At 36.2% G+C, this 19,389-nt stretch overlaps 1 protein-coding gene across 9 annotated transcripts in view; it reads right to left on the bottom strand.

Moving 5' to 3' along the window:
- Positions 1–19,389, bottom strand: part of LRMDA (leucine rich melanocyte differentiation associated) — a 694,799-nt gene that overhangs the window by 535,940 nt on the left and 139,470 nt on the right. The window contains exon 1 of one of the 9 annotated variants that reach the window (XM_035329295.1): positions 13,851–14,122. The exons of the other annotated variants lie outside the window; for them this stretch is intronic. The gene's annotated coding sequence lies outside the window, so the exon portion shown is untranslated. Of the gene's footprint in view, positions 1–13,850; positions 14,123–19,389 lie in introns of those variants that run through there. 9 annotated transcript variants of the gene reach the window in all.

Here is a 19,389-nt window from a genome sequence, read left to right on the forward strand (position 1 = left end):
TATAAAATAATCTAAATATTTTAGTATTTAAATATCATTACCAAAACAGAAAACAAAATACATTTTCTGGAAAAAAAAAAAACAAAAGCTTAAGTTTTTTTGAGGTTCCTTTTCTTTAATGGCTCTTATTCCTAAAGATAAACCTATAAAAGTACAGATAAATACTCAGCACAACAAAGAGAAACCAAACTACAGAAGCAGTGCTGTAAAGAAATACAATAATCACCAATGAAATAACCAGCTTAAAATTTGCACCACTTTTCTACCTAGTCCCATTTCCCTTCTTTCCATTGCGTGTCATACAGTTAACTTTTAACAACATGGTCGTGATTTACACAGTGGATGATAGGAGGCAAGAATTGATATCACCAAATAGAATATACCAAAATAGTACCTACTGTCTCTTATTCAACCATTAGTAGACCTTTAATTGTGCTCATAGAGGCACAATTTAAAGCCAGCAATAGGTAAGGTCATCTCAAATGAAGGATTGCCAGAAAAAATACAATGAGTAAAGGGGCAAGATGAAGCATACAACTGTCCTTTAGTGCTTTAATTTTTTTAAGTGGTTTGTATTCAGCAAAGACCAGTCAAAAAGAATCTTCACTTGTACCAGGCACTTCACGGTTTAACCAAAGTCATTCGTGCTGTCTGCAAGTTACAACTGCTCACAGATTTTGCAGAGCCAACAATGCATCAATAGTGAATGATTACATTATTTACCTTCTAGATTAATATGTGGGGTTTTGTTTGTTTGTTTTTTTAGCTGTATTGTTGGATGGAATAAAACCAAGAATTGATGCCATGGTGTGCAACCGTTAGGCTTCCCATGAAGTTTATTTGACAAGTTACTAGGATATTGCAAATGGGTGGGTAAATGCTGGCCACCTACCCAAGATGGGTGATGGTGTTTTGCAAGCCATACTGAGGGGAAAAAAATAATAATTTCATGTACTGAGATCTCTCGTTTTAAAAAGGATTTAAACAAGAGTTATTTTCTATGAGACTTTTCATCTGAAATAATATAGCTCAATATTAACATGCTAAATAATCTTCTTCCTTCCTGCCCCTTCCTCCCCGTTTCTATTCTTCTATTTAATGCAAATATCCTTGGGAGTGAGAAACAGACAATCCAATTTATTCTGCTTATGACCAGAAAGAGATCACAAAGTACGGTAGAATTTCTTCCACTACTTCAGAAAGTTTCACTGCAGTACTTGCACAATCATGGAGGATGAAAATTTTGTTCAGTACAACAGGGTACAAAAACGTCCATCTGTTGTCAGCCATGAGATGAAATGCATATTGGTGAAGCATACTAAAACAAATCCACACTGCAGTAAACTTTATCAACTTATATAATCAGAGTTCCTCTAACAAACACCAGGACTCCCAACAACATGGAGGCAGGTACAAGAGACTGAAGGAAGATAGGTTTCTCCTTCACACTTGATTTCAGTGTATGTACCCCAGCAAAAATGGCATCATTAATTTCTAGGGACAGGGTTGGTTGTACAGCAACTATCTGTATTTCTCAAAAAAAAAAAAAAAAAAAAAAAAAAAAAAAAACTTATTAAATATCAAAATACAACAACAACAAAAAAAAAAGAATTAAGAATTTTCATCTGATGGCCTGAAAAATGTAGGCTGCAGCTTTGATATAAAAACCACTTCAGATTATTAAAAATGAACACTACAGCTTGGTTATTCAGCATTATACTACAAGTTTTTTCCTTCTCCTGAAAGGATATCACAATTTTTCCACTGAAAGATATAAGAAACTTATACAGTAGTACTATTTCATTAAGAAGAGAATATTTTCCTAATTCTACAAACAGATAAATTTAATGAAAGTATTGATGTTAACTGATCCTAAGTGCCAAATATATATATATATATATTTATAAGTTGTGCTGCTTAATGCTGAGTCTTAGCAAGACTTTCATCTGCAATACTTAAATTAGCTACCATATTATAAGGAGATGAACATAAGATATATCAAGAACCATGCTCAGATTGTTAACCATAGCACCACTTTGCTACTTTATTCCCTACTTTCAAGCTGTCCTTAAAAAAATATCAATATTTAAATTGATTTTTGAATGAAAAAAATATATATATTCTGTTATCCTTCAGTAATCTTTGAAGGTTAAAGCCAAGTTTTAAAGACATCTAGGTACTGTTGTATTGGACTCTATTCAGACTGCAATTTGACTGAGGAAGGCTTCCAAATGACAAAACTGACATTGCGCTAATGCTATCATCTCCAAGGGTTTAGCTCAGGCACCAAAGTGATGTCAAGGACAGATCAACATCTGAGATAACCCACAAAATGATTCAGAGTATATAAACAGGTATAACTGGCTCATTTACAAAACATTGTGTAAAGCATGGCACTAATTTGACCACGTCTATTAATTCTACGCTGTAGCATCATTAATTCATTTAAAAGCATTTTGAAAAATTCCTTTTAGTTATATCATCTCAAAGGAAAAAAGCAGTGTGATCCTTACAGACATCACCCAACACAAGTGAAACTGAGGCAATAAAAAACCCAAGTGATTCTAATCTACACAGTGTCAGGGTCTCTGTCAAAAAAGGCATTGCTAAATATTGGTCAGCCCTAATTTAGAACTCAGAGAAGGATTTTTTTGTTGTTTGGTTGTTGTTTTTGTTTGTTTGTTGGGGGCGGGGGGGGGGCGACTGATTTTGTTTATTTCTGGGTGGAGTAATTCCTGCATTCAAATGGGTACATAAATCTGCTAGGCAAAAATGTAATATGCATATTATGAACAAGTTAATGTCTATACTAGGGGAAAGAGGAGTAAAAAGAGAAATAAGAAAAATCCATTGGACTGCCTGTTAAAATATCCTTTTCTTCATAATCATACTCCTTTAAAAGACACACCTATCTAGTCAGGCTATAACAGGCTTCTTCCCACCCCCAGAAGAATTTACGGTGTTTAGTGGTAAAAAGTAATACAGGAATGGAAGAAAACATTAGAGAAGTTGTGTTTTATTAGCAGAGCAGTTCAATTAGAGTGAATTAGGAATACATTTTCAGATCAATCTGCATTTCAATATAAAATATGAAATGATAGCTATAATGCAAGAGAATAAATTTTTACACGTGTGTCCTAACATGATCATAGAGAACAACATTTTTGTACTCCATTTTAAACAGTTATCTCTACATCTATCCTGTCCTACAGATGCGTTACATAGATGGATACACAATACTGAGGGGTTTTGAATGACATGGAAAACCCATAAACAAACAGGACTCAACTATCCAAAGGCTACTTCTACTACAAAGCCCCCAAACTGTGGGAGAATGAAAAACTAAGTAGCATCTCTCTGTATTTCTACCTCATCAGCAGACCAATAAATCCTCCAGAAGGAAGGCTGCAGCTTGAGGGCATGCTGTCTTCAGTGATGACACCAGTTTAAGATGTTACAGTCTTTCCACCTTCCTTCCAGTATTTTTTTTCAGGCCTGCATGCACTGCACATTGCCTGCCAGATATGCTAGTACAGCTGAGGAAGTGACACAGAAGCGGAAACAAGCAGTCAGTGATGATAGAGGGAATATTTCTAGTGAATACTGCTGCCAAAAAGATGATATATAAAACATCACCTCCAAGTCTGTATCTGTGAGTTTTATAGAATCTAGGCTTAAGTTTCTCTATAGAGAAGCAACAAAACATGCAGGCAATCTAGACTCCACAGCTAATACTGCATTTTTCTATCAAGCTTAAAAATTAATATAGAAGCAGCTAGTTTATTTAACTACTAAATCTAAAGGAAATAAACATTAATAGGAAAACAGTTCTGTTTACCCTTCCTCCACCAAAACAAAAACAAAATATGGTTTTACAGTAGGAAAACCAACCTTCTGCATAAAGTAGAAGTCCACTTTTTTATATATCTACCATGTATACATAAATGACTGCATTTGAAAAAGGAAAAAACAAAACAAAAAAAAAAAAAAAAAGGCAAAAAACTTTTGAGGTGAAGGTTGTCCTTAGGTCCCAAAGCTAACAACAACTACATGCTGTCACCACTGATGAAAGTTCAAGAATTTTAAGTTGAGCAAGTAGACCGAATTTCTAACAACCTATATTCCAAAAAATAGTACATCTTGAGGTTTTTTTTTTTGACCTATAATTAAAATTCTCTAACATTGGTTTCACATAGACATTCTCCTGTTTTAGACCTGCTGTGGACTCATGATGTGACCTCAACAGACAAATCAATGAAAAGCTTCACAGCAAACGCTGAAGATTCATTTGAGATAGCCATGTATTTCAACTCCAAGAGGACAAACATGCAATAAGAAAGCTTTCCATTAGAATGTGACATTAGAATTAAGGAGAAGGAACCACATGCATGTAAATTCAAGCGTACAATCATGAACATTAGGTTAAATAAATTAAGACGCAGTGAAAGGGAAAGAGGCCAATGAAACACATTGTCTTTAATGATAAGACCATTAGAAACAAAATATTTCAGTTAGAAACATGTGATTAAAACTGTGGTGTTTCATTCAGGAAACATTTATCTCCTGAATATGGAGATAAATTCAAAATATTAGGCTATAAAATAATCTGGAGGAGGAGAAACAATAAAGTACATGAAGACCATGTAACAAAGTTATCATCAATACAGCAAAAGAATGAGAGAAAATGAAGATAAAAAATGAAAGGTACAGCGGGTCACCACATTTTAATAGGCACTGATGGGAACAACTGTTTCTATATTGTCTTCATTTATTACAAATCTGGAGAACTTCTCTGTAACATCATCATCATCCTTTCAACTTACACAAAAATTAAAAGCTGTCAACAGGCTTATGAGCCAACTGTGAATTCTGAAAGGCAGCTTCTACCAGAAAAATACTCTGGTACTGAAAACTGCTTGTGATGAAAGGTAGCTTTACTTCACCATCAGTCCCACTCTGCCTTTTTACAATTTGAATACGCAAAGCAAACAAAGAATGTGAAGAACAAAGAAAGTAGCAGTCAGTTGAATATGTCCAGGCAGGACAGGAACATTAATGAGCTACTTTGGATTAGACCTGGAGGTGCTGGTTTGTTATCATCCCAGGAAGAAAGACACAAGCTCTGTAAATCACCTCTCAAATGCTATTTGTTGGAGCTAACACTATCGGGAGAAATGAGGTCATACAGATAATCTTTGTCCCCTCAGATGCTGGGAGCCGTGCAGCACACAGCAGGCCTCACACCGTGCAGATCCCAGTCCTGGAAAGGTTGCCCTGTTTCCTTCCCTCAAACTCCTGTAGGATTTTCTTCAAAGAAAACAATTCTTTTCATCATTTCTCCTTACAAATAAACAGGATATTCACATGAGAACTTGTTGTGGCAGCTTTAGACAAAGGCAAGGCCAACAAAGACAGCATAACCAAGCAGGGCTGCAGGCAACCTCCCCACTGCAATGCACTGCTGGCCTTCAGCCCGCAACCGAGGCACACATGCATGAGCAGGGACTGACGGCTACACCATATGTGTGGCACAGCACAGCACAGGCCTGGCGTTACTCACATCAACTGCTACGTGGAACACTAACTCCTGGAGAACTGCCTTCTGGATAGGATAGCTACACTTGGTCAGTCAGGCAACACTACCAGTGAGACACCTTTTGCCTTCAGGCTATGAGCCAGCAAGGAAAAGTCATCAGTGTGGGCCCCTTCTGACTGAGATGAACTTGATGTGCCACCACCACAGAGTTATCACCATGGCTCACATCTGCGCTTTGAGTATCACATGGTTCAGAGGCACCAAAAGTCTTCTATCTTGTCACAAATTAACAGCCTCCTCTCCTTATTTCAGCACTAAGTAGAATTGCCAAAAGTAATCCGATGATGGTTTTTACTCTGGTTCTATTTGACATATCAGGAAAAATAATAATAATAATAATAATAATAATAAAAAAAGTTTAAAAAAAATCTCCTATTCACCCTGCTCCTCAGACCCATTTTATCAATGCCAAATCTCACAAGGAAAATCCTTCTGTTTTACAGCAACCCACAATATGTCCTTGGAAACACTGTCTCTAGCTGCCCATAAGGGAGTGGAGACTTATCTATAGTTTAGCAGGAGTTCTCCTATACAGGATATAAATGTTTCAGCTTAGGTTCTGAATATAATTTTGTTAGATGAAACCAAGAAAATTTGTTTGTACTTAAACTGCTTTACAACATTCAAGAACCTTCTAGTACTCAAAACCATCAAAAGTGCAAGCACACCAAGCTGACACACAAGCTATGCAGGAAGTCTATACAGAGCTTCTATCAAAGACTAAAGTTTTCAGCTCAAATCAAGGAAAAAGTCTGATGGAAATGGAATACGCACTCGACTGGATGCAACAGTCCATAGTGGAGTCAGCATATGAACAAGTAGTTTTTAACATAAGAAGAGACAACTGTGCATTTTTTCTGCATGTGGAATGGCAAAGCTTTTACCTGAATTAAATATTAATAATTCTCATGATGTAAATTTTCTGATACAGATTTTTCATCTTTTTCTGTTCCTGTTGTGCTTTGTTTGGAAATATTTTTTTTTTCATAGCAGCAATAAAAATAAACAAACTGTTTATTATGATAGCATAATCATAAGGCTTTTAAGAAAGCCTTAACTGTGGTTAAAGCTTCTGCAAGAGAAATCACATCTCCAGTAAGTACAACTGAGAATAGATGACATAAATTCCAAATACAGTATTTATGGCAAAAGCAACAAAAATCCAACACGAGTAGAGAGAAAATGCAAGTCATACTTGCAAATCTTTTCGGTATATAAACATGTAAGCTGACTGAATGAGTAGGCTGGATAGTTCCCTCTTTTTAGAATACTGATGAAATTTTCATCATGGTGAAGAGTTTCAGGGCAGGCATCATTACTTGTGTACACTATAATTTGCCTGGAATACTACAAAGTAGAATGCTGTTTCTGAAATTCTAGGCCCACTCTTTCAGTTTTATACACTTATTTCAAACTTTATTATTATTATTAAATGAGAAAGGCAGGGAAGAAGAGAAATTAGCTTGTTACTCCTGTAATTTTTGAGGAATTCACACTCTTGAGACAGTTATTTATCCTTGAAGATATATCCTAGAAACTTTTTTGGCCACTCTACATCCTCCCAAAATTGAATTACAGAAACAACCACAGAACATAGCCAAAAGAACTAGGCCCTTTTTCAGTCACCTCTGAAGTTTTTACAATAGAGACTTTTTTTTTTTTTTTTTTTTTTTTTAAGTCTTCAGTATCATAAATTAGGGAAGCAACTGTTACCTTAATAGATGGAAGCAAAAGGGGAGAACAGAACTGGGTTACAGGAGTGTAGGTACGAATGCACACAAAGCCATCATTAATTAAGATATGCCTGACTGATAGCAATGCAGTCACTCTCAAATACATGGTTTCTCAAGACTAGCATGCGCTTTTGGAACCTGGGTAGCCTTCTCCATGGCTCTGCCCCATTGGCGTTGATTATGTATGATTAATGGTTTAAAGGAATAAAAAGAGAAAGGTCAACTTCTGAGTTCAAAACAGAGCAGCTACACGGGGAGTAATTAAGATACTTGTGTAAGCATGATTAATAAGCACAAACTGGCACACTGTGCTGTAAACAAGATGCAACCAGATGGTTAGGATGAAAAGGATTTTTCCTAAAAAGCAATTTTTCAATGCCTTGAAAGTTGGCTTATTTTCCCCCCTCTAAGTCTTACACAACTCATTATCTACACATCCTAAAAGAAAGAAAGAAACATTCACCCTTCAACATTCACCCGTTCCCGGCTTTTTTTATACAGATAACTACAGTTTGCATGTAAATGGATTCAACTCATCTTTGTTTAACGTTGCCTTTTATGTCGAGTTTCATGAATTGCTAAGCCTGACAAGGTTCACTGGGAGTCTTTTAACTCCCACCCACAAGTTCTCCCCGGCTGTCATGTGACTGGCAGTACAGAGGGATCAGCAATGGCATTTATGGGGAAAGCTGGAAGACAGGTGTCAGAACGGTCCAGCAGGCAAACCGAACGAACACTAATCAGCTCTGGTGTTCTTTTACAATCCATATCTAATTCACAAGTTTCATTCTTTCTGAAAAACAATTACTAGGTTTTGAAGTTCATTGTGCATTTACTCAACTGTCTCTTCACATTAATGTAAGTGGGAACAAGAAAAAAAGAGTCAGCAGGGAAGGGACATCAAAAGATCTTAGAGCGGATGAAGGCTTTATTTTAAAGTAATATAATTACAGATGAGCATAATGTTTTACAATAAATTTAAATGTAGAGTTACATCCTTATGCGATAGAAAAATATTGGTTGGTTGTCTCTTGAACTGAAACTCCAGTACATACAAAAGACTTCGCTGAGAGAAGAAAAATACACAAAAAAGTCTCATTGCAACATCAAAGGGATGGATATTAAGGCAACAGTGGGAACAACAGAATCCGTACCGAGTGTAAAGTACCTACAATCACATGGCTTGTATCTGAGCCATAATCATAAAAAATTACAACTAATATTTTGCACATTTCAGATTTTTCTCAGTTCAACATATTTATTCTCCAAAGGTAAATTTTGCCTCGTCTACATTAAGAAAAAAAAGCACCAAAAATAAATAAATAAATAAAATAAACCAGAGAAACCCTCTACATTCCCTACTGACAAATCCTCTTAAAGTTTGAGTATATAATCTGGTAAAGCCTTAGCTAATCTTCATTGGTTGTAGCGTTACTGACTCCAATATTGGGAAATTTGCTTTTGTGTTATATAATGTTAGGAGACATTTTAAACTCAGACATATTTTCAGATGAAGTACAGATTTCTTAGGCACTTCACTTTCACTCCCACAAGATGCTATAAGCACACAGCATCTGTTTTGCACATAATCCTTTTCCTCCATATAAATTAACAACCTTTCAAGAACTTCCCTACAGAAAAGAAGGATTTGGATAGGGAAAACAAAAAAGGGCCTACACATCAGGAACTCATTGTAAAACCATTCCGTTGTTCATCAGTATTGTTGACGTTTGTTCAACTCTAATATAGAAAACTTCTTTATAAAGAAGTCACATATTGAAATACATGTTTCCATTAGAAACTATGCAAGATTGAAGTGTTAAGTTATTTAGAAGTATTCTTACTATCTGAATTGTACTTCTAGCAAAAGGATAGTCACCCATCTAGAGATGCAAGAATATCTGAGCTTCCTATCAATTAACTACAGAGAAAGGAAAATTATTGCTTACTTCCACATAAGCAATTTTGGCACCTGAAAAGCAGCATGGTATGTAAACTGCCTTCCTTTTTTCACTGAGAACAATCTTTCCATTTCTAGTAAGACAAGCCTGCGTCAATCTTGATTTTTTACCACCACCCATTAAATAACTCTTCCTGGACAGGCAGTTATCATGAAATAGTCATGATAAAGTCAACATACAGATTGCTAACATACTGCAGCTTCGAAGTAGCAAAGGAGAATGTTAGTATGTTAGGATGACCATGGATAGGCTAGCACTGCTGAGGACACTTCACTTGTCTTAAATATCCATAGGTTAGAAAAGGCCTTAATTTAATACCAGATAATTGTGCTGCCAAGAGTTTGGCAGTGGAACGATTAAAGCAACTCATCTCCAGATATCCTAGTCTCAGAGTTTTCAAATTCACTTTGCAAAAGCAATAAAAATTATTATTGATTGTGTCTGGAACTACTGTTAGGATCAGTCTCAGGAGCCTACACAAGTCTGTTGAAAAAACAAGCTCATGTGAAATGTGCTGCCATTAATATTTGTGTTACTAGTTTATATGGGATGAGTTAGCCTATGGCTTCATTCCACAATCAATCATTCTCGTATTATGTTTGTTGTTTTTTTTTTTCCTGTCAATAGTAACAACAAAAATGAGTAAGCAGACAAATCAGCATAGATGTTACTTGTCCATGCCAAAAGAAAGTGGGATAAATAATTTTGTGTGACAAACATCCTACATATTGAGAGCTTCAGCTCACAGTCATTTCCTACTTCTCCACAGAGCATCTTTGATTACAGTTCTCTTAAAACAAATAATATATTCAATGCTGATTAGTAATTTTCCATGAATAATATTTTTTTCCTTCTTTTTAAACCACACAGCATGCTGTCCAATTTATATACTACACAGAAGGCTTGGAGTTACAAAAATGGAAAGCCAATGAGACAGATATCCAGACTCCACCATTTCATGATCTTTCAGCTAAAAGTTCCAAGGTTTCACTGAAATACAAAACTATATCAAAATTAGACAAGTGTTTAAAAATGCAAAGCAACACAGCTATATTCTCATTAACATTTAGAAAAGTTTTCACTCACAAACTCATGTCTGAATAGAAGTAAATCAACTTTAACTTCAAGGCTGAACTTTAGCCTAAGAAAGACTCATCTTTCAAGGGAAACTTGAGAAAGCTTTAAACTGTCCCAGATTAATTAATCTAAACCTAAATACTGTGCAAAACAATACTATATGCATGAAGAAGTTGCCTCTGCAACAAATTGAGCTCCTAGACTCCAGTACACTCTGAACACACACTTTCAAGTCTCACCCATAACACCACAGAGTCCAGTTAGACAAATCTTGTGTTTGAGCTGATCAGTTTGTTTCTTTCCCTAGCACAATAAACTAAATATTAACGTTATCCTTAATAACATAATATTAACACAATTAAAAAAATATAAGACTAGCACCTCTATTTTGTATATTATTTTGCAAGGGTGTATCAGAGAGTACTCTTTTCACCAGCTGTGAAACTCTGCAAGAGGAGAAATGTATATTTCTATTTATTCTTGGTGTCTGGCAAGACATTCCCAATAACATCTGTGATTTCTCAACAGCTTGAAAGGAGAAAAATTATCCAGTTAAACTGAGAAACAATCACAAACCAAAAGCCATATGAGTGCACTGGGGAAATTGGCATCATAAAGCATTGTGGTGCAAATTTTCCTATTTCTGATTACAATGCACACTATGGCCAAACACATCACAAGTTTTCTGGGCTGAAAAGCAAAATATCAGGTCACTGTAGTCGATTTTGTCTTTCTAAACCAGTCCTACCCTGGCAGGATCTCTGGTTCGAGTTAATTATGAGTGACTTTAGGCATCAGGACAATGCTGTTCCACACATCAACAAAACTGGGAACTGACAGGTAGACTACAAACAATGACAATCACCAGGCAGCAACTAGGTTAGCATTGTTATTTATTTATTTATTTTTGGAGGCCCTAGAGGCATAGAAACTAGTGCACAAACTACAATGAGACATGCAGATAGAGTCCATACGGTCAAACTACCCTAGTTTCCAAACAAAACTCTACCAGTATCCAAAGATGTCATTGTGTGATATCAATAACATTGATAACCAACAAAGTTTTTGCCAGTAACAACCTTTAATCATCTTTGTCTCAGTGTTTTGAAGCGATATATTTCAAAAATGTCAAAACCCTCGGTGAAATGTGGTACTAAAATGAATAGTCTGTTTGCTTTCCCTATTGATATACCAGGTTTCAGACTGTCAAAGTGCTTTTAGTTGTAAAAGAAGAAGTACAAAGTTGTTTTGACAACTACAAAAAGATTTATCAGTTACGTGTACCTGCTGAAGTACCTAGATTCTCTAAGCGAAAATGTGTATGTAAAGTTCTTAATACTAAAAGTTGTCAAGTGAATATTAACATACTAATGTTGCAAACAAGATAAACTTTGAAGTATGATATGATATAGCCTATTTCCATGAGCTATGTGTGTGTTCCTTAACAACGCTACATTAAGTTTCTGTTTGCGTTGCTTTTAGTTGGTATAGATTTGTTTTTTCCTGTGCTTGCAAAAATTTAGTTTCTCTGTGTTGAGAAGCAGATGTATTCCTCACTTTAAAACCATTTGTGTGTAACATACCTAGTACGTATAGGTATATAGCAAAATACACATACAAACAAAGAATATATCAAATTTGTATTTTCTATCTCTCTCATGTACCTCACTTGAGCTAACATTAGGGAAAAAAAGCACAAACAAATTCACTCCTGAAAGGATTAGATTTCAACTTTACACCACTGCATTATCATTATTAACAAAACAGGGCTCTACTGCATCTCATCTAAATTCCTTGCAGGCCGGAAGACAGGGATATTTGCATCTGGTAAATTGTTGAGATAGCAAGTAAGAAAGAAAACCAAAACAAACGAACAACAAGTTCCCTTACTACCATTCATATTTACCATTAAAATAAGTAGTTTGAATAAACAATGCATACAGCTTTCCATTCTTTCTTAACCCTAAATTAAAGAATATTAGTCAGCCTTTCTGGGATATTCCTGAGAAGTTCTAAGTCCCTGATGTTTTACATTTGCCTGTAAGCTCTTATGTAAATAGATTTCAACAAGTTTCCAGCATTCATAGTGAAAAATAGCAGAGGTAGACACTAGTAAACAAATTAAATTTATGATTTAAAATTCATTTTCCTAAAACATGCAGGAAAACAGTACTACTACTTTTTGAAAGATAGATTCAGTTTAATACTTGTAAATTTTATCAGCTAAATATCTGTGACTATTTATCAGAGTCCCTTTTTGTCAATTATACTGGGTGCAATTATTGGCTGATGGGAGTTCCTTGACCATAAATGACCATTATTAAGGATTGCTCCATATGGATTCTGTAACATATATGTGCTTTCCAGAAGCATCATCCCTAGAAAATACCAAATATGTTTAGCCCACTGTTGCTTTTTCTGTATTTGCTACAAAGAAAACTGAACTTGAAGCTTTACCCTCTATAACCAATCAACGTGACTGACAATTACTACTTCCTGAAATACATTAAACAGTGAGGACAGCTAATAAGGCATAGAAAAACTACTGCAGGTTTTCTACCTTTACTATCCCATGTAAAGCATGAAAGTCTGTAATCTAATGAATTCTGAACTTGTGTCAGCTCAATAGGGAGCTCATTCTTTTATCTTTACCTGGATTAGTAACTAAAATTGAACTGTTTTCCAATATCCCAAAACAGATGTCGTATGTATCTTGTCTCAGTCTTAATGTAACACCATTAATTCTAGAAGCAGCTAATAATATAATCCCTAATAGAACAATTGCAGTAATGCTGCTGTGATTTTGTCCAAATTAATTGTATAGTGAAAAGATAGAAGATTTGTATGGACTGATCATGAAGAGACCTCAGTGCTCTACATAGATTAAATTATTTGACTCCACAAAATACACTATTCTATACCTTTAAAAGCCAGCAGATGTTAGGAATAATTATATTTAGATAATTACAACAGAGAATAATTATTCTTAAATGATACCTTGACATCTCAAAGTTTACTGCTCACAACTACAAAAGTTATATTTAAAACATAAATTGACCTTCCTCTCCTCAATCTCAGCAGAAAAAGACAATCTTCTTAAATATGCCCTGTAAATTTACTTAAGGTGACCTCTCCAGAACATGGAGAAGAAGGAGGAGGAGAAAAAGAAGAAAAGGAGAAAAAGTTGGAAAAGTCTGTAATGTCTTTCCCTATATTCTGGATCTCCACAGAACCCTATCTAGCCCCTCTGATGAAGGCTGAACAAACTTTAGAAAAGAACCTTATTCACTCAGGTTCATTCCATTCTCCAGAAAGAGTTCGGAAGCAGAGACACAAGACTGGAATTTCTAATTCTCAGAATACACCACTCATAGCAAATAAGATTGATCCTAAATGTGTTTTTTGGGGGTAAAATGTAATAATGTTATAACTGGCCCAAATATATCTGAGTTGAGTGACACATAGCAAGAAAGCTAACATTACCTGTGTTTTAGCAGCAGTAACCTGTCACAAGCTTAAGAACCCCTTTCTTTTTAAGGGACTAATTAATTCTTTTAAGTCACCGATTCTTTTTGACAGGACAGCATCCCCGACTATGTGTTCTGGTTACAAAAAAATTTACTGAGTTCTTCAAGCTCATCAGCCTTGTTGTTACTCACTACTCTTTGTAGTAGCTTATACTGACTAAAGGCTAAGTTAATTCTCTTCTTCCCACCATTGTAGACAGAGATCCCCGTTTGGGCTGACATTAATCAGTTCTCTCAACGGGAAACAAACTTCTACACCTGAACTTATGAATATAGTTCCAGGTGGAAGCTCCACCAATCTAAGAAATTGAAACACCTGGAACAGAAAAATCATTTACCATTTTTGAGTGACTTCAGATGTGACAGAGGGATGGGATGGGGGTCCTAATTTGCTGCTGAAAGGCAAAACTTAACAATAGCCTATTTCAGTAATTTGCTTTCTCACAAGACTGTAGTATGTACTGGAAGCCAGAAGACGATCAGCTCAAAGAGATGTCAGATCTCCTCTTCTGTACTGTAGAATAGCTTTTAAAAATGCTGACTGTAATGCAAATCTGAAGCAACAGGAAATTCACAAGTAACTCTGACCTCGTTAAAAAAAAAAGGGGGGGGGGGGAGGTATATGGAAATACTTCCAAAAGGGTTTATGTTTCACTGTCTTTTCCTACAGAGGACAATGAAATCTGAAATGTTGCCTTTATGGACAGCAACAAAAAGAGCAAGTGTACTTTCCAATGACTTGAAAGGGAAAACATAACCAAGAGCTTTTAAGAATAGTGTCCTGAAGTAGCAGTTTCATGCTTGTTCCCTATAAAAGTCTCTGCAGCCACATATGAGCATGGCTGAACAGTGGTTCTATCTGGGATGCAGACAATTAAAACTTGTCCTTCCACTCCACTAACAATCCTCAGCCATAACTTCTTTGAGAAATATCACAGGCTGCTGCTCAAAGGAGTAGGATCAACAGTTGCTTCAGTGTTTCCCTTAATGCACAGGCATGCCTGTGCCTATAGTTAACTGTAGGAAGGCACAGATCTCACTAATCACATAACATCAAAATTGTTTAGACAGACTTTGGCACAAGTTACCAAAATCACTAACAGTATCACCCAGCCCTCCCAAAAGAAGGAGGAACATGTTGTTAACATCTTTATCTTGAAATCCAAAATACATGGGCAAAGATCCCAGCAGATGGGATCATCTGTGCACTACTGTATCATAAAAGTAAAACTCACCTGACCACACAAGATAACAGCCATCATAAACCACAGTCAGCTTTTAGTGACTAGAGGGAGACAAAGAAGCTACCGAAGTGAAAGAGCAAACATCTAGGAACAGCAGAGAACTGAGAACAGAGAAAGATTCCACGTTAAACCAAATCTGCAAAATTACAGAACCTGTTGGTAGCGCTCCTTTATTTTAGGACATTAAAGCAGCAGTAGGATTAGCTGGATTGGCTAAGCAGTTCTCTGCATAATAATATTTGAAAGAAAAAATACTTTTAAGATCTGCATCTCTAGCAAGACAGTCATAGAACTCTTGGGTTGTTGTTTAAAACAGATGAGGGCTTAAGTGACATGAAAGGACAGATGTGGTGAAGTAAAACTCTTTTTGCCCATCTGAGACTTCTCTTGTGTTAGGCTTATTACAATATCTCCTCAGAACTCCTATCCCAGTTTGTATAAATAAGTGATGAGATCACATCCTTTGGTAACAACCAGTGGAAGACAGATTGGACTCCAGTCCAACCAACTTTCACTTTTCAAGCCATGATTAATATTTATTGTCTTTCCCTCAATATTTATTACCATTTAAAATTAATTTGTAGGTTATGCCTCCTAGAAGCACACTAAGGTGGTACATAGAGCTAACCTTCTGGTTTAGCAAAGTATATCAGAACAGCGAAGTTAATCAGAAAAGCAGTTAGGACAAGAGGAAGATCATTTTCCAGCAAGCACATTCATTTTTAAATGCCAGGTGAAAGCAGCAGGAATTCTCTTAAAGGAAGAGGAGTGCGTCAAGAGCCTGTCTGAGGCATTTATTTCAGTAGGATTCAGGCTGGAACGCTGGACTCATCCCAGCCCTCAGCTGATGAAGGCTTGTTTGTCAGATCATCGAATGGTTACTACTCTTAAGGCAGATATTGCAAGATCTAGAACACAGCATACAAGAAAACTAGAATAATAATCTCCCTGTGCACCAGCAAAAAGCAAAATGGTTTTACTCCACATTAGCAGCCATTGCCCATTGAGGCCACCTCTCCCAACAGGTTCATCCCAACCCTGTGATTCTACAACTACCTGAACTACTCAGTTCTGTTTTCCAACCCCAGTGCACCGCTGCCTGACCAGTGTCTGAAGAAAAGCGGGTCTCCCTCTGCAGCTCAAGCTCCCATTCCCTGATGCCACCAGACTTGACACTGCCTGTTCTTCAAGCAGATTGTCTGCTCAGGAAGGCCTGAGGTCATAATGAGGTCATAATGCAGCCTTTCTGCAGAGACTCTTTCCTCTCACTGAAGCCGGAGCTTCAGTGAGGCAAGCAGGGTTGTGACAGCCTTCATGAGCTGTGGCTGAAGCTGACTCCAGAGTAGCAAAGTTAGTGAGGGAGACTGTACAATGCATGCACTGACACGCGGTTTCCATAGGTAACAACCTAAAAATACATGCTTTATTTCCTCATAAGGAAAAAAAATAAAAGCCTCAGAGAAGTACACCATAATTATCTTAAAAGAATTAGTACAATAGTAGAATAGGTGTCTATGTTCACAAAGCAAAGCTATTGTCAGAAGCAGAAATCTGTGCATAGAAGTAACATGCTGTTCTTTGAGGATGCATGACTCCTGTTAATACTGATGTAATTTATTAAACTTACTGTTTGGACAAAGCACAGATTCACCTTGGGGACCATATGCCACCTAATGTTGCCTTCTACAATTCAAAACAACCTCTATCTAAAACCTTCTAGTACCATGACAAACAAAAAGCAAGGCTTCTCTTCCCTTATCCACTTCAGAAAAAGGACAAAATAAATGCCTCTCTTCACAACTTACATATCAGCTGTAGATTCTTTTCTTTTACCATCTCTTATTAGGGAAATAGCTGTTATTAATGCCATCTCAAACAAAGTCAAGTCAAATGAGATTTACCAAAAGACTACCACACAGATTTCTCAGAAGTGACTGAACAATTAAAATCTTCCTAGCTTACAAAACAAACAAACAAACAAACAGTCATAGCTACTTCTAAAATGTAGGAATTTTTATACCTCCAAGCTCGAAAAAGCAGAAGGCATATCTTATGAATCTTTCTTTTCATTCCTGTTTTCTATTGCTGGGGTCTTCTCCATAACCATGAGAAACCATGAGAACGGCATACAACATCAGAATAGAGTTTAAGTTTAGTGCAACCTAGAAAACTCAGATTTTTACTATAAAATGAGAATATAAAATTTGTCCCCTTAGAAATTAAAAGCCCAGAGAGTAAAATCTTCTTTATTCCATAAACATTAAAATTGTAAATAGCTCTCTAGGTTAAATTAAAATTACAAAGATTATTTTGCGCCTCTGGATTTAATGCACGCACACTGAGATGGATACTAAGATCTTCTGGTGTCATGTTTCAGTGAGTTTAGCTTGTGTAGTACATGCAACATACTACCCTTCTGAAGCCAATTCCCTAGCACAAGGGTTAGTTCGTTATGTAATGCTATTCCACAGAAGTTGTAGCCTACCTAAGGAAAGCAATCATTCCTGTTTTGTCACAGGGGAAACGTATGACAACAGCAGAGCCATGACTTTAGTATGGACTCAGGGGAGGTCAGTTACAGAAGCTGGAATAAAATCAAGCTGACTCTGCATTCAGTGACCCAAACATTTCTCAGTACTCATGCTCACTTCCACTCATCCACTCTCACTCAAGTGTTTGGATTTGTAGAAAAAACATTTCTGCATACACATCCAGTCAGCTAGATCTGCTCTTACCAAAAAGAAATTAAAGGTTTTATTCCTGACAGCACTTTGCTATATAAACACTGATCTAAACAAAAAGTTTAAATGAGAGCTGCTCCAAATTCAAGTTCGTTGCTTAAGAGACAACACGTTGTAGGAGGAATTTTGTTAAGAACAGAAAATATACAAAATCAATAGCTTTTCCACATGGAAAATGTAAACAAATACATTTAGAGAGCAAAAAGGTTTTGTTTTCTTTTTTTAATGCAAGTTTCTGTAGGGAAAAAAAAAAAAAAAAAAAAAAAAAGTATCTTTCCTATTTCAAAGGCTTTCAAATCTGTCTTACACAAAAGGAAAAAGAAGGATAAGTTTCATCGGGGATGGGTTTTCTTGAAGACAAAAATAATGTAAATGTCTAGTTAATATAATTTCTGGGTCTTAATTAAAAAGAACCTAATCTATGAGGTTAACAGAAGAGGTAATATATTAAATATTAAAAAGCAAGCGGTTTTGAAGTGGTCTCAACAAGAAAGGAAGAATTTTTTACAAGGATATGGTCAAACATAAGATGCGTGCTTGAAAACAGCACAAAAGCAGAAGTAAAGTTTACAACCAAAAGGTGACCCACATCTCCTTGGCCAGCCCCGGTCTCAAAATAAAACAGTAGTGATGCCACGCAACCGACAAATGAGCAGTGGAGCTAGACACCAACATATGGAAAAATGGGACAAAGTTAAAAGACAACAGAACTGTAATGTATAGATTCATTTTAAAGACTTATTCAAACTGATGGTATGAGCAAATAGTGAGGTCCAGATGGAGCAGGCATCTGGAGTAAAACATTTGATGCCAAGGACCTAACATCCAAACTTAGATGCATTTTGAAAGGTTTTAATCTGTATGCAAAGTAAGGTGTTTCCATGGACTGAATGCTCATCAGAAGGTAGAGCACATCAGGTGTGCCTCTGGAGAACATCCTCTAGTTCCATCTCATTAGAAAAGAATCCCAACTGTTCAGAGCAAAATGCAATTCAAGAAGTGGGTAAGAGCAGAAAAGGTGCTTCAAAAGCATATCCAGACTAAAAGGACAATGCAAGCACGTCCTAAAAGTCACAGACACCAAGAGCAACACTATTCCTCTGGACTAGACAAGACTAAGGGCCTGAATCAAGTGTTTTGCAATGGAAGCAAAGTACAAATTGTGATTGCTAAAATGATGATGTTCTTAGGACTGCTTCTCCTTACAATCTCGTTTGAAAGATAAGGATCAAGTCGTAGTTCTATATATAAAGGTATTCCAGAAGTAACATGAATATTGGATGGTAAAAGAAGACTTCATCATCCAGAGAAGTACAGTTTGGAACTTAATGCCTGTTCTTCTCTGTTACAAAGAAATTTGGAAATTTTTACATCGTCATTAAGAATAAAATTTTAAGAAGGCATTTTAGGTAGTGATTTGTAGTTCTGAATGGAACTAGGAAGTTGAGTAGGACAGAATCTATACATAACAAATTCCATTAAGCTACTAATTAGCAGTTTCTTAACCTAT

The sequence above is a fragment of the Oxyura jamaicensis genome, chromosome 6 (assembly GCF_011077185.1).
Source record: "Oxyura jamaicensis isolate SHBP4307 breed ruddy duck chromosome 6, BPBGC_Ojam_1.0, whole genome shotgun sequence".
In the NCBI taxonomy this organism is placed as follows: Eukaryota; Metazoa; Chordata; class Aves; order Anseriformes; family Anatidae; genus Oxyura; species Oxyura jamaicensis.